Genomic DNA, 12,587 nt, shown 5'->3' with positions numbered 1-12,587 from the left:
ACGGGTCAGCAGTGCTGTGCGACCAAACTTGACACTTGTTAGGAGGAAAGAAACTGAATTTCCCATTTGGTGTGCTGTGCACATGTTTGTGTTTCTGAATTCACGGGCATATAAATACTGACGCATGTTCATGCGTGGATTTCACACTATTACCGTTCCCGGGAAGGGGCGACTTCCATGAATTTTCAGATCCATGAGTGACCGTGCTGTACCAGAATCCAACATTAGTTAGCTCAGAAGAGGTGACCGCCCAGTGAAGAGTCAGGGTCTGTCAGTGAGGGGTTCACCTTGGGTGTGGGATTTAGCACTTCAACCCTGAGCAAAGCATGGTGGGATGGCGGGCCAGCCAGGCAGGTATTAATGGTGTTCTTGTTGGTTTTTAAATTTTATTTTTAAAACATTTTTATGTGAGTGGTGTCTGTGTGTGCATGCGTACATACGCAGAGGCCAGAGGCCAGGGTTTTCCTCAGCAACTTCGCATCGTCTATTTTGAGGCAAGGTCTCTCGCTGAACGTGGGAGTTCAGAGACTGGAGAGGTCAGTGAGTTATCAGAATCTGGCTGTCCACTCCCACCCCCATCCCAATACTGGGACTGCAGGATCCCTATCCCAATACTGGAGGTGTATCACTGCATCCAGCTTGGTTTGGTTTGGTCTGGATCCTGGAGAGCTGAACTCAGGTCTTCCTGCTTGCGTGGCAAGTATTTTAGCAACAGAACCAAGTTGCTAGCACCTCCCAAACTCTCCCCCTGCCCCCCCCTTTTTTAAAAAGAAAAAGTATTATATAATCTAGACCATAAACCTTTGAAACTCCTGCTCCTATTTCCATGCCTCCCTGGCTTTCTGGCTCTTGATTTGTCTTGCTGTGAGTTCTGCGGCTGAATTGTTTAAAAAAAAAAAAAAAAAGACGCATCCCGATGCACACTTGTGATCTTCAGAAACTTTTCCGTGAATGTTTCGTATGATTCATACTTGCGTCCCTTTTTTTATACAGATACCTTCCAGAGCTGTGGCATGCCTGAGCTGTGGCAAAGAGTAGGCTGGGAACAGTGGGTTGGGAGTTAATAATGGCGATGCCGATCGGTTCTTTAAAGAGACGTCGTCGTAGGGGCTGCTGGTGCTCCTCGGAGAGAGGAAGAAGTCAAACATGAGGCGGTGGATAACAGTAGTGTGGAGAGGGCGAGGGGGTGACAGTGCTTTGCGGTCGGCTCGCAGAAAACATACTCCCAGGCTGTCAGAAGGGGAGTCTCTGCAGCCCAGATGCTCACCGGAGACACGGTACAGCCGAACAGATGCAGCTAAACACTGAGGGGACTTCGCTATGCCAGTTAGGGTCAAGATGTGCTCAGATCCAAGCAAATGGAAAAAAAAAAACCCAAACAAACTCCCCTTCTCCCGCCCCCTCTTCCTTTCTTACCAATCCCACCTCCTCTCTCTAAAAATTTCCCCCGAGTGATACCCCTAAAGGCAGGGGTCACCTGCTGAACAATTGATGGACAACATTCTCTCTCCAGATCAAGACATGTCAGGGCAGAGTGCTTGGTGGACTTCCAGTCGAGGGAGTTCGCTGTTGATTTTTGTTTGATACGCACCGGGAAACCATTTCCCTGAACTGAACCTCTCTCTAGGAGCCTTACTGATCGGCTGCCAAACTTAGCCTCTGGTTCCATTGTCACAATGTCTGTCCTTCTCCCTCTGCTAACTGATGTGAAGCCAGATACCATGACCTTCTAGAATAAACGCAGATGGGGTGATGAAAGGGGAGGCTGGGAACACTGCACGGAAAAGAGTCTGGGGGGGGGTGCAGATTGTGACCAACAGAAGCCATGGCCTCAGGGCTCAGGGAAGTAAAAAAAACGGATTCAGATGAGGAAACCAATGGCATTGACTGTGCTATATGAGAAGGGGAGGAGGGTGGCGGGACAGAAGTCAGGAAAGAAATCTGATGCCCAGTAGAGTCAGTGGGAGCTAGGGGGTGGGGGTGGGGTTGTTTTGATTAAAATAATGCTACTGTCTGTACCAGAATGTTCTTGGTACCTCAGTTCATAAGAAGCAGCCTTTGGAAACAACCCATTACATGTAGAATGAATAAATCAATAATACGAGATTTATTATACAATGGACTACCCTGCACTGCTGAAAGTTGATGAAGTCTTGCTGCATCCGCTAGGGGTGAGCCTCGTATACACAACACTGAGGGGAAGAAGCTTGATGCTATAAAGCACACCGGATAGGCGGTTAGTAGGGTGAGGCCCTGCGTTCAGATTGCTAGCACCCACATAATGGCTAGGTGTGGTGGCACACATCTGTAACCCCAGCCCTTGGTGGGAGACAGAGGCGGGCAGATGGCTGTGCTCTTTGGCCAGCCAGCCTACCGGACTCAATGAGCTCCAGGTACAGTGAGAGACTCTCTCTTAAAAAGTAAGGGGCTGTGGTGGCACATGCCTTTAATCCCAGCACTCGTGGAGGCAGTGGCAGGTGCATCTCCGTGAGTTCGAGGTCAGCCTGGTCTATGAAGCGAGTCTGGGACAGCCGAAGCTATGCAGGGAAACTTTTTCTTGAAGAAACCAACCAATCAATCAACAAGGTGGTGGGCAATCAAGGAAGACAGGCAGTGTTGACCCCAGGCTTTTGCATAAGCCTGCCCATGTGTGAAGGCACACCTGTGTGCATTTGTGAGCACACCTGCACAAACACGTACAACATGCACACACATGATAGGATTTCTTAATTTATAAAAAGGTCTAACATACACACAGAACTCATCAATGCACATAATAGAAGAATAAATCCTATCAAAGTGCCTATGAAAATGACCAGGTGGGCTGTAGTTAGGCCACGTTTCTGTGCTGCTGCTCGTGTATATGTGTGTGTGTGTGTGTGTGTGTGTGTGTGTGTGTGTGTGTGTGTGTGTGAGTGTACACACATGCTCAGCTTCTGAACATTTGGTATTACCCAGTTTTCTTTATAGTAGGTAAAATTCAATACAAATATTTTTTCAGTTCAAATTCCTGAGACCCAGTGCAGACCTAAGACTAAAACTGTAGAGAGTAAGTTGCCCAGGGCATCCCAATCAAGGTAAGGCTAGAGCTGAGAACCACAGAGCTGTCAACATTCTGCCACACACACACCCACCCCCCACTAGTTCACAAGAGCAAACTGCAGAACTTGACAAGTCCATTAAAATGGTGTCAGTGTTAAAACAAAACCAAGTTATAGAAACTTACAATTAAATAAACCATATTAAGTCCTCAGAAGTCACCATTTTCTAATTTATTTTATATTTCAATAGAATCCATGTTGGGCTGCAGTGATGATGGCTCAGCAGGTTGCTGACTGCTCTTGCCCAAGGACCCAGATTTGATTCCCAGCATCCACATGGCAGCTCATAACCACTGTCACTCCAGTTCCAAGGAATCTGATGTCTTCTTCTGGCCTCTGTGTGCACTGGGCACCCACGTGCTACACAGACATATAATACAGGCAAAATGCTCACACAATAAAAAAAATAGGGTTCAGTAACTAAAAACACACGCACGGAATCTATGCTTAAGAGGTATGCATGGCAGTCTCATGTGTAGGGTGGAAACACTGCAGCGGGGTGTGCTGCTGTAGCACCTCAGAAGTATTCCCACCACAGAGACTGGCCACCACAACAAATCGGGGCTCAAGTTTATTGTTCTATGGAATAACACAAAATGTGTGTTGTGTGCAGGGCTGGACATATGGCTCAGAGGTTAAGAGCACTGGCTGTTCTTTCAGAGGTCCTGGAGTCCAATTCCAAGTAGCCACATGGTGGCTCACAACCATCTGTAATGGGATCGGATGACCTCTTCTGTCAGGCAGGCACACATATAAATAAAGCACTCATATCCATAAATAAATAATAAAATCCTTTTAAAAAGTGTGTTGCACGTGTGATTATTACATTGTGAGTAGTTCATCTGAGGAAGTGTCTGCAGAATTTAAACACTTCTACCCATTTGGGCACAGACTCCTTGTACTGGCTGGTTTTGTGTGTCAGCTTGAGCCAGGCATGGTGGTGCACACCTTTAATCCTGGCACTCGGGAGGCAGAGTCAGGCAGAGCTCTGTGAGTTCAAGGCTAGCCTGGTCCTCAAAGAGAGTCCAGGACAGCCAGGGCTCTGTGTAACAGAGAAAGCCTGTCTTGAACAACCGGGGGGAAAAGAGAGAAAGAAAAGGAAAGAAAGCCGGGTGGTGGTGGCAGCGCTCGCCTTTAATCCCAGTACTTGGGAGGCAAAGGCAGTTGGATCGCTGTGAGTTCGAGGCCAGCCTGGTCTACAAAGCGAGTCCAAGACAGTCAAGGCTACACACAGAGAAACCCTGTTTCAAAAAAACAAAACAAAACAAACAAGGAAGAAGAAGAAGAAGAAGAAGAAGAAGAAGAAGAAGAAGAAGAAGAAGAAAAAGAAGAAGAAGAAGAAGAAGAAGAAAAGAAAAGGAGAGTGTGTGTGTGTCAACTTGACAGAAGTCAGAGTCATCAGAGAGAAAGGAGCTTCAGTTGAGGAGATTCCTCCATGAGATCCAGCTGTGAGGCCTTTTCTCAACTAGTGATCAATCGGGGAGGGCCCAGCCCATTGTGGGTGGAGTCATCCCTGGCCTGGAGAGCCTGAGGTCTATGAGAAAGCAGTCTTATAGCAAGCCATGAGGAGCAAGCCAGTAAGCAGCACCCCTCCATGGCCTCTTCAGCAGTTCCCGCCTCCAGGTTCCAGCCCTGCTTGAGTTCCTGTCCTGACTTCCTCCAACGATGGACTATGCTCTGGAAATGTAAGCTGAACAAACCCTTTCCTCCTCAACTTGCTTTTTGGCCATGGTGTTTCTTTGCAACAATAGACGCCCTGACTAGGACATTCCCGCACATCACTGATAGCCAGGTGCTGTTCAGACCCGTGCTTCTGTGGTCTCATTTCTGTCTGACTCGTCGCTGTGAAAGAGGACAAAACACTTGTGTGGGAACTGAACTTTGTTGCCAGATTAGCCGTATGTTGGCTGTAGATAGAAGAGTTCGTGTGTGTGTGTGTGTGTGTGTGTGTGTGTGTGTGTGTGTGTGCCCGACAGGACAATTCAGTAGGGAACAATCATCAACCTAAGAGTTATAGTGAGAGGTGCTGTGAATGCCATTACTGTCTGCTAATAGTCTGTTATATAGTGGTGACGTCATTAGCATTTGTGTGGGTATACATACATGTGTGCGCTGGAAACCAGACCCAGAGCCTTGTGCATGTGAAGCATATGCTCTACCGCTAGGCTATATTTCCAGCCCCTATAAGCACTTATATTTATATCTGTGGACACACATGCAGTAGTCATTGTGGTGGGTACTCTTCCTTGTTAACTTGACTGGGTTTAGAATCACCATGGCAACGGACACCTGGGTACATCCATGAGGACATTTATAGAGAGGTTTAACTAAGGGGGAAGAACTTATCATGAATGTGGGAGGCACCAAGCCCAGGCTCTGGGGTCCCAGACTGAATGAAAAAGGGAAAGTGAGCAGAAACCAGCCTTCGTCTTGTTCTGCTTCCCGATGCAGTGCGATCAGCTGCCTTATACTCTGGCTGCTGCCCCTTCCCCTCAAACTGTGAGCCTTTCTCCCTTGAGTTGCCTCTGTCAGCAGTTTTGTTACAAGAATAGCTGAGACTATTGTTTTCCCCATGAGATGTACCAGCACATCGCTGGCTCCACTCCCCCCATGCTTAAGAGTCAAGCAAACAGACCAGGTGAGGGTGCAGCCACACACAGCCTGTCCAACCCATGAGATACGGTGAGGTATCTGCCTGAAAAAAAAAATCTCACTGGCTTGGTAGACATCCCTGATGCCAGGTCCAACCTTAGAGCTCCTGAATCAGACCATCTTCCCCTGAAACTCCCATTCCCACCCGTGCACGTTAATGAAACTGAAGCCCAGCTTTAAGCATAATTAGCTCCTTGATAAGAATGGAAATCAAAGCTCGGCCCATCTGAGATTAGCAATGGGGCTAGGGAACAAGGTAGTGACTGCTGAGCAGAAACACTGGGCTCCAGCTTAGCTGCTGCATTGCACTGGGGAAACACACAGTGGCCACACCCATTTTGCATGACACAGGTGCCAACTACTAAGTGGTAACTGTGCCATCAGGAAGAAAAAAGAAGTCCATTTGAGGCCATTGAATTATTAATACAGAAGGAAGAAAAAAAAATACAGGTATGAGTGAAGGCAGAAACGGCCCCCGGCAGCTTCCGTCTGCTGTGTGATAGATAAGACAGGATGCATTGCCAGGACTCCGTTCCAAAAGTCCAGAGCAGAGCAGCAAGAGCCGCATGACAAGGTGGCAGCTGTGGGGAGAGGTGTGTGCTGAAATGCTTCCTGGAGGTGTCATTTAGGCCAGGGTGGTTATCAAGTGCGGAGGGGGAGGAGCAACATTGCAGTGCTATGCTCTCCTGTCTCCTCAACCTACAGCGGCACAGGGCACAGAGAAAAGACAGCAGACCATAATGCTCAGCGTGCCAAGGAGGCAGGGGACTCTGAATGTGCTTCAAAAGAGAAAGCAAAAGTTCCCTGTGGGCAGCGACTGGCTCTGGATATATATCTTGGCGACTTGGCTGGAGGCACAGCAGTTGCTTTGAGATGCAAAGTCTATGGGAAAAAATACATTAGAACCAGGCCGTGTCTGGAAGGGGATGAGAGGCCTAGATCTTCAAGATGATCTGGGTATTAGGGCAGAGGCTACAACAATGAGAGAATTCATGGAAACTCCAGTGGTTCTAGGCTACAGGAGAAAGGAAGGCAACTGTACATATGCCACTGGAGCCAGGAGCCAGAGAATCAGGGGAGGGAGAAGGAGGTGGGGGAGGGGGAGGGTAAAGAGGGAGATGGAAAACAGAGGTGGGGGAGGAGAGAGAGAGAGAGAGAGAGAGAGAGAGAGAGAGAGAGAGAGAGAGAGAGAGAGAGAGAGAGAAAGCACTCCATCTTCACTCAAGTGATGGCTAGCAGGAATGTTGTTATAGTAACCATCCTTGTAACATCAGTATCCAATGGCACAAGTAAACTTAGCGACAAAATAACATGACTACTGGTACCCTTCTCAGTGCTTCCTACTGAGACCTGCCAGGAAAGGCCTAGAAAGACAACTAACCTTAGTGAGCACCTACTACTCAGTCTGTGCCTGCCTGTGCTTTCAGGACATCCTCCTGATCTGGAGGACGGGGCTATATCCTGTTGCTATTTGCAGGTAAAGAAAGTGAAGTCCAAAACATACTTCACCCAAAGCATGCAGCTCATCAGCAGCCAGAGCCAAGACAGAAAGAATTACAAAGCTCCTGATGGGTTGCTCAGCTGAGACGGGCTTAGACAGGCTCAGAGCTTTGAGAGTTATGTTCTGATGAGGAGAAAAAAAGGAACGTTCTGTGTTGACATCTTTGCAGATAAAAAGCGTTGCTCCCAGTACCCACCCTATCTGTATCCCTCTGGCATCCACTTATCATTCCTTGCTGGGCATGACTTAGGCTGTGTGTGTATTTTGGACTCGCTCATTGGAACTGTGGCAAAGTTGGAGAGTTCAGACGCCTTGGCACTTTCTAGGTGGTATTATGTAACGGGATGGAGCCTGGGTTGGAGCAAGAGACCTGGGCTGAGTTCAGCAGAAGTCACTTATTAACTATGAGCGTGGTCAAGTTACATCACTTTCCTGGTGCCAGCTAGTGCTTTGTCACCAGAGGGAGGCTGAGAGAAGTGACCTTATAGGGACTTTCCTTCACTCCATGATTCAACCCCCATTGACTTGAGTGTTTATGTCTGTGCCTTCCGTCAACATGAATTAGAAGTGACTTGCGGTGAGCAGATTTGTGTAGGCAAGATGGCTAGGTAGCTCAAATTATATGCTTTTTTTTTTTTTTTTTTTAGATATGTCACATGCAGAAATGTGTCACATAACTCCTGTTTCCCCCTTTGCAAAGGTAACTTGGAATGAAACGGTTTAAAGTACCCTAGCCTGGAGTTCATCTACGATGTATTCAAGTTCCTGGTCAGACTAAAGTGCAGCCAAACCAAGCTCTGTTCCTTATCAGCCCCTTGACCAAATGTCCCCCAGTCCCTGTCCTCCCCTCCCCTCCTTTTCTGCTTCTATAAAATTGTAATTGATAATGATGCATATCAGTTGTAGTGCAGTCAAATGCTTGGTGCCTTGGAAGGATGCAAGAAGCCTTAGTTGTTGTTATGGCTGGGAGGTGGGGGTGGAGGCAGGGGAGGGAAGGGGGTCCTCTTGGCTTGGCTTGCGGTTGGCTCAAGATTCAAAGGAAATTTCTCTACAGAGAGATAGAGCCTGAGACCAAAACCCACCAGCACTGGGAACTTGCTATGGCACAAGAAATAAATCTCAAGAGCAGGGTAGAGCAGCGCAATTGCTCTGTCTAGACCTCCTGGCAGTCCACCCTTCTGCGCTGATGTGTCTTAGTCACAGCTAGAAGGGATGATGTCTGAAGATGGGCAATGCTATGGGCACTGGGAGGACCAAAGCCATGCTTCCCCCCCCCCCCATCATTTCCCATGTCTTGACTGGCCCATTTCCCAACTTCTGTCCGAAGGTGCCTAGGGAACAAAGGAGCTGGGAGAAGTGGCTGGTTTTATGTTAGGTACTAGCTTTATGTGATTTACAAACTAAAATAAATAAATAAATAAATAAGTAAACTTCTATCCATCTGAACACTATCTCTTGCCATCCTTTAAGCCTACTTTCCCCTCTCCTCTTTCCCACCACTCCCATACTTTATCCTGCCTCCTACCTTTTTTTTCTTCTTCTTCCTGTTTTTGTTCCTTAGCTATTTGTAATTTATTTCAAATTCCTTCAAGTTTTAAGTGTTGTGAGGTTGACGGATCACCTTGGCGGAGAAGAGACAGGAAGTAAAAAGACAAGAGTCAAATCACCAACAGGAGGCCTTCACATAGTGAGGCTGAGAGTCTGTCACTACAATACCAACAGAAAGGGGAAGAGGCTCCCATTCCCCAGTCGCTGTCTATCTTGTATTTTTTATTATTTTTTTAAAAACAGACTGTTTCTCACTAGCCTGAGACTTGCCGATTTCGGCTTCCTGACTGTGAAGCCCTGGGGATCCATCTGTCCCTGCCTCCCCAGCGATGGAATTACAAGCATGCTCAGCCTTTTTTAAGGGAAGTTCTGGGAATCCAAGGCAAGGCTTCACCTTTGTGTAGCCAGCACTTTACAGACTGCGCCATCTCCCAGGCCCAGGTTTGCTGTTTTCTATGAGTGAGTTTATCAAGTGAAGACATCAACATTCAAAGCATTGCTAGCCATCTTACAAGAGACAAGCCACACACGTAGTGACCAAACCCTGCCAATATCCAAAAGAGCAAAGGAAAGTCTTAGTGCTAATTCAGTAATTATTGTTAGAGACAGCATGCTAATTCTAAGGTTCTTTTTTGGCTCCAACATTACATAATTTAGAGTGTAATTTGACTACTTTAAATAAATTATAGATTTATGATTGTCATATTGATTATTTTTTATGGCATATCATTTATCACAGCAAGCCATATATCAGTTAATGGTGAGGTTCTGGCCTGTAATGGGATCTCCCCAATACAAACCATGGAATGTGATCTCTCTTGGAATGGTCTAGGATATAGCAAGCTTTATAGATCAAGCTCTTATAGAAGAGCATATACCTACCTTTTAATTGATTAAAATTACTCCTTAACTAACTGTGCCTTTGTAATGCTATTAGGTGAGCTGGGGTTGTCAGTACGTGAAAAAGATTTGATCTAGAGGGCCTCCTTTGTAATTTGTTCCCTACTTTATTGTTAATGACTTTGTGTTTAAAATTCCCTGAGAAGGATTAACAACTGTTACATACAAGTTATCCTTTTAAAAAGAAGCAAAGGAGGAAATAGAGGCAAGCGATGCTGTCAGTTCAGGTGCAAACTGAAAAATGTCCATAACTTTAGATATGAACTCTTTTCAGAACTTCGGTTGAGATTTATGCATCATGTTTCCAAAACTATCCTCTCTAAGTAGAATATTTCAGGCACACTGAGGCTGTGAAGGGACAGGATACTCTGAAGCTCTGTGTCACATTGTAGCATTTCATCAAAGATGCTCTGTAGAGTGACAGCTCTGAAACTGTGTGTGATACCTTATATGCAATAGCATCTCTGCTGCCATGGTCCCAGAACAACATGCCTAGGAACAACTGTATGATCTCTGTTAGTTTGAAAATCTACATCCTGCCTATTCCCAAATGCTCATTTATCACCGTGCAAATGAAAACTTGTGCTTGGCACATGGAATTCAAAGTAATCTCATCGAACAGAAAACACTGAATGTCTTACAAAAGTTCTACAGACCCCCAAATCAGCCTCTGGACATGTGTGATGGTGATCTAGTCTCCACTTTTTCATGTGGAGTGCTTAACATCTCGCCTCTTAAATCTGCTTGGAAATTCCTTAAGAGTCAGACGGCCTCCCCTGGATAAAAATTTGTATCTTTTAACAGATCCATGCTAGGAAGTACCCACGTGTACCTTAAACAGTGGAATCTATTCTATGGGAACAGCTGCACCATTGAGCTTTACTGTGTGGTCTGTAGTTACTGAGTTAAGTCATTTAGCCTTTCTTGGCCTCAGTTTTCCTGTTGAAGAAGAAATTTTCTAGTAGGAATTTATGTTTTAGAATAAGATAAAAAATCAATCAAAAGTTGTTGCACACCACAGGAGTATATAATGTGTGTGTGTGTGTGTGTGTGTGTGTGTGTGTATACTTGGGATTTTGTTAATTTATATGCACACACATATATGAAGAATAAAAACATAGGTGTATGGAACCAAGCACTACCCAGATCTTGACTCATGCTCAACAAATGTCCACTATTATTCTGTAGAACTTTCTCATAGTAATAGCATCTTTGCCACCATGGTCCCAGAACATCATGGCTCCTGAAGACTGAGATGAAGGTAAATCAGATCTCCACTACTGACACCCAGACTCCCAGGATCCTCAACTGTCTAGCACCATCTTGATTTTTCAAGTTAAAAAGAACCACAGGAAAGAGAGAAGGGTGCAGGTTTCATTGTAGCATCCTTTTCCTCACAGAGAAAAATAGAATGATTTCAGCAAACAATGAACTCAAACCATATAAAACAGCAAAACTCAAAATTTTTTTTCCAAAACACACCAGCAATAAACCTGTTCTAAAGCACACAGTTGGCATCAGAGGATGCACCATCCATCTGCATTTGCCGGCTTGCGCAGGGATACTGACCTGGCTCACTAGAAGTGAAGTGAAGATGTCCTTGCTCACATCTGGACTTACCTAAAGAACAGAAAGAAACAGCGTTGAAATCCCATTGCCTGCAAGGAGCTCCACAGGAAGTTTGTTTGTTTGTTTGTTTAAGCATGCTTTGTATCTCTCTCCACCTGACCTCTGCTGATGCCATGCATACACTGGCGTTTCTTTGGGGCAAGTGTATCCTGAGATAGCTGTCTTAACGTCTCATAGAATTCACAAAAGTGTATCTCTGAGCATTTTGGCATGGTACAGAGAAGGGCACTTAGACACAAGCTGAAGGGAGGCACAGGGAAAACTCACCGGTCTTTTCAGATCCAGAAGTCACGAAAGTGGGTGAGAGATTTTTCTTTCAAAATGTCATTTAAAAAACAACATCGTCTTAACCCCCAATTGAGCAATTCTGGCTTCCTCTATTGTTTTTGTAGAAGTATTATTTATGTCAATAATGCCAACTGAGTTTCTGTGCAGCTCTGTGATCACACATAGCTCCGGACCCTGAAATGCCCACTGCCTCCACAACTTTGGAAGATAGGTGTCCACAAGCTTAAAAGGTTGCTGATAATATTCCCCCCCCCCCCAAAGCCTTCCATCCTGGGATGGAATGGCTTGCACCCATACCCCCATCACCACTCAAATATGATTCAGGAATCTCAGGGAAAACTTATTTACTATAATAACGGACCATTTGCTCCACCTGTGGGGGCAATGCGTAGACGTTACCGTCCACACGCTTGAGTTCATCTTGTGCAAACCACCAGCTCTCACAGACCTCTAAGAGATCACAAAGATAAAAATACAGCACCTAGTCTCAAAGCAGTGTTTGTAAGCGAACTTAGGAGCCTATTGGTGGCGTGCCATTTGCAAAGCTGAGAGCTCCTGGATGTTTCTTAGGCAGCCCAGCCCCTAGCATCGAGGACCTCCAGAGCCAATGTAACCCCAGGGTGAATATCCAAGACCTTCCCCCAAAGCACAGGCCAGGGAGACTCAAAGTCGTCCCTGCTTTCTAGATTTCTCCAGCTTTCTGGTGCCTACTATCATTCATAATGCACTCCCGACCGCCCCAGCACGAGAGTACAGACAGTCCCAAAAGCGCAGCTAGTGTGCTGACATGCAAAGCCAACTCCAAACCCTGCGCTTGGCGCTCCCTCCTAACTTTCTGGCTTGTTCAAGTCTAAATATTGACTTTGCTCCTCCGTTGAGTAGTTTGATACGGGACGGAAACCGCACGGCCAACAGTGGGATCGAATGATATATTTTTTACACAGCCTTGTCTTCCTTCCGCTTGGTTT

General features: G+C 46.0%; 1 protein-coding gene across 7 annotated transcripts in view; it reads right to left on the bottom strand.

Annotated features, from left to right (window-relative positions):
- Positions 1-12,587, bottom strand: part of RHOBTB1 (Rho related BTB domain containing 1) — a 114,078-nt gene that overhangs the window by 54,560 nt on the left and 46,931 nt on the right. For all 7 annotated transcript variants that reach the window (XM_084751992.1, XM_084751993.1, XM_084751996.1 and 4 more), the window contains one exon: positions 11,272-11,322. The gene's annotated coding sequence lies outside the window, so the exon portion shown is untranslated. The remainder of the gene's footprint in view (positions 1-11,271; positions 11,323-12,587) is intronic.

Source organism: Acomys minous, assembly GCF_964271855.1.
Source record: "Acomys minous genome assembly, chromosome: 13".
Lineage (NCBI taxonomy): Eukaryota > Metazoa > Chordata > Mammalia > Rodentia > Muridae > Acomys > Acomys minous.
The sequence above is the reverse complement of the archived record's forward strand: the minus strand, read 5'-3'. Positions and strand labels throughout refer to the sequence as shown.